The sequence below is a fragment of the Lagenorhynchus albirostris genome, chromosome X, assembly GCF_949774975.1.
Source record: "Lagenorhynchus albirostris chromosome X, mLagAlb1.1, whole genome shotgun sequence".
Classification (NCBI taxonomy): Eukaryota; Metazoa; Chordata; class Mammalia; order Artiodactyla; family Delphinidae; genus Lagenorhynchus; species Lagenorhynchus albirostris.
The window spans coordinates 106,049,124-106,052,993 of NC_083116.1; the positions used below are offsets into that span (position 1 = coordinate 106,049,124).

Sequence of the window (3,870 nt, forward strand, 5' to 3'; positions counted from 1 at the left end):
GCTGTGTGGCTTGCAGGATTACTTTCCCAACCAGGGATTGAACCTGGACTCCCTGCAGTGGAAGCACGGAGTCTTAACCACTGGACCACCAGGAAATTCCCTCAGATTGGCTTCTTTCAGGTAACACTATGCTTGTTTCCGCCATTTTTTTTTCATGGCTTGATACCTCATTTCTTGTTATCACAGAATAATATTCTATTGCATGCATGACTGCATCACAATTTGTTTATCCATTCACCTACTGAAAGACATCTTGGTTCCTTCCAATTTTGACATTTATGAATAAATCTTCTATAAACATTCCTGTGTAGGTTTTTATGTGGACATAATTTTCAATGCATTTGGATAAATCCCAAAGAGCATGAATGCTAAAATATGGCAAGACTATGTTTAGCTTTGTAAGAAATTTCCAAACTATCTTCCAAAGTGGCTGTACCATTTTATATCTCCACCAGCAATGAATGAGAACTCCTGTTGCTCCATATCCTCACCAGCATTTGATGTTGTCAGAGTTTTGGATTCTGGCCATTCTAATAGGTGTGTAGTAGTATCTTATCGATGTTTTAATTTACAATTCTCTAATGACGTATGATGTGCAGCATCTTTTCATATGTGCCATATTTGCTATCTGTATGTCTACTTTGGTAAGCTGATTAGATCTTTTGCCAGCTTTTAAATTGGGTTGTTCATTTTGTTGTTGTTGTTGTTGTTGAGGTTTAAGTGCTCTTTATATGTTTTGGATACAAGTCCTCTATCTGATATGCTTTTGTAAATATTTTCTCCCTGGCTGTGCCTTGTCTTTGCATTCTCTTAACAGAGTGTCTTTTGCAGAGCAGAACTTTTTCACTTCAATGACCTCTAACCTAGCTATTTTTTCTTTCATGGGGCATGCTTTTAGTATTGTATCTAAAAACTCATTGTCAAACACAAGGTCACCTAGATTTTCTCTTCTGTTATCGTTTTATATTTTTATAAGTTTTATATTTTTGCATTTTACATTTTGGTCTATGATTGATTTTGAGTCACTTTTCTTAAAAGATATAAGGTCAGTGTCTAGATTCATTTTCTTGAATATGAATGGCAGTTGTTAAGCCCCATTTGTTGAAAACACTATCCTTTTCCACTGGATTGCCTTTGCTCCTTTGTCAACAATTAGTTGCTCATATTTGTGTGGGTTTATTTCTGGGGTTTTTGGTCCATTAAGTTGATTTGTCTATTCTTTTAACAACACCACCACTGTCATGATTACTGTGGCTTTAGAGTAAGTCTTGAACTAGAGTACTGCCAGTCCCCCAACTGTGTTCCTTTACAGTGTTGAATTGGTTATTCTGGAACTTTTGCTTTTCCATATAAACTTTAGAACCAGTTTGTTGGTATCCACAAAGTAAAACTTCTGGGATTTTCATTGGGATTGTGTTGAACCTATAGATTATGTTAGGAATAACTAATATCTCAACAATATCGAGTCTTCCTATCCAAGAACATGGAATATCTCTCCATTTATTTAGATCTTTGATTTCTTTCATCAGTTTTGTAGTTCTCCTTATATAGACCTTATAAAATTTTGTTAGATTCATGCCTAGGTATTTTAATTTTTTTGCTTCTAATGTAAATGGTATTTTACTTTTTATACTCAAATTCCAAATGTTCGCTGCTGATATATAGGAAACAACAGACTTTCATATATTAACCCTGAATCCTGCATCTGTGCAATAATTGCTTATTAGTTCCAGAAGGGGTTTTTTGGTCAATTTTTTGAGATTTTTCTATATAGACAATAACATCACCTGCAAACAAAGACAGTTTTACTCCCTCTTCTAAATTTTCCTTCCTTTTCTTGTCTTTTTTTATTACATTACATAGGGTTTACAGTACAATTTATAATTGTACTGTACAATTTTGACAAAGAGTAGTGAGAGGGGACGTCCTTGCCTTGTTCCCCATCTTAGGGGGGAAAGTCTAGTTTTTCACCATTATGATATTAATTGTAGTCTTTTTGAAGATGTTCTTTATCAAGTTGAAAAAATTTCCCCTCCATTTCTAGTTTACTGAGAGTTTATCATGAAAGGGTGTTGTATCTTGTTGAATGTTCTTATTGCATCCACTAATATGATCGTATGATTTTTCTGCTTCAGCCTGTTGATGTAATGAATTACATTAATTGACTTTAAAATTTTGAACTACCCTTGGATACCTGGAATACACATTTGGTTGTGGTGTATAATCCTTTTTATACATCATTGAATTTTATTTCCTAATATTTTGCTGAGGATTTTTGAATCTATGTTCATGAGAGATATTGATTGGTAGTTTTCCTTTCTTGTAATGTCTTTGCCTGGGTTTGGTATTAGATAATGCTGACCTCATAAAATGAGTTACGAGGTGTTCACACTGCATCTATTTTTTGGAACAGATTGTAGAGAATTGGTATCATTTGTTTCTTAGATGTTTGGTGAAATTCAATAGTGAAACCATTTGGGCCTGGTCCTTGCTATTCTGGAAGGTTATTAATTATTGATTTCAATTTCTTTAATAGTTGTAAGTCTACTCAGATTGCCTATTTCCCCTTGTGTGAGTTTTGGTAGATTATGTCTTTCAAAGAATTGGTCCATTTCACCTTTTATCAAATTTGTGGGTGTAGAGTTCAAAATACTGTTGACACTTAAACAATGTGGTGGTTAGGGGCACAGACTCCTTGTGCAGTAAAAAATCCACGCATAACTTTATAGTAGGCCCTCCGTATCCATGGTTCTGCATCCAAGGACTCAACCAACTGTGGATCATGTAGTGTTGTAGTATTTATTGAAAAAAAACCTGTGTATAAATGGACTTCTGTAGTTCAAACCTGTGTTGTTCAAGGGTCTACTGTATTCTTTTATTATCATTTTACTGTCCATGGGATTAGTAGAGCTGGTTCCTCTTTCATTTCTGATACCAGTAATTTGTGTCTCCTCTCTTTTTCTTTTTTTGTTTAAACCCTAACCAGCCTTGATTTCAATGACAGAGCTCCAGCAACCTGGAAGCACCTCACCGAGCCTCTCAGTGGAGTGGGAAGGGGCAGGGAATTGGAACTCAGAGGCTCAAATCTTAGAGAAGGGTTGATGGCAAGCCTGGGGAGAGGCTGCATGACTGTGGGGAGTCCCCTAGCGTAGGTCGTGGGCCATGAACATGCCCCTGGCCCTGCGCAGGATGGGGTCCTTGGCAGCATCACTGGGGTGCTCCTTGGATGGGATCTCCAGCAGCGCTGCAGTGAAGCACTGGTGGGCATCGAGCACATGCTGCACCTCTCTGCGATGTACTGGTTGATGAGGATGATGCCGATGTCCTCCCGATTTAGAAACCACGGGAACGTGTCTTCCGTCTCATTGATGGTAGTATCCTTCTCCACCACCAGGAAATTAGGGTGGCGGTTCTTGTTAAGCTCCCCTATGCCACCCAGCAGGAAGCCAGTCACCGTGTCCTCGTCTCCCATCACCACAATTAGCTTCCCCCTCTCCGCCATCCTCACAGTCAGCAATACTTCAAATATTTTACTTTATTCTCTTTTTGCTTGGATGGTTTCTGAAGATAAGTTCGATTTAATTGTTCTTATTCCTCTGTTGGTAAGACATTATTTTCTCTGGCTTCTTTCAAGATTTTCTGTTTGTCTTTGATTTTCTGCAGTTTGAATATGATATGCCTAGATATCAAATTTTGGGCATTTATCCTGTTTGTTGTGCTCTGAGCTTCCTGGATGTGTGGTTTGGTGTCTGTCTTTCATTTTTTGGAAAATTCTCAGCCTTTATTTATTTCAACAACTTTATTGGAGTATAAGTGCTTTACAATGGTGTATTAGTTTCTGCTTTATATTCTTAGCCTTTAAAACTTCAA

The 3,870-nt window shown here is 37.3% G+C and overlaps 1 pseudogene; it reads right to left on the minus strand.

Moving 5' to 3' along the window:
• Positions 1 to 3,031: 3,031 nt before the first annotated feature.
• Positions 3,032 to 3,502, minus strand: LOC132513900 (V-type proton ATPase subunit F-like; annotated as a pseudogene).
• Between the last annotated feature and the right edge of the window lie 368 nt (positions 3,503 to 3,870).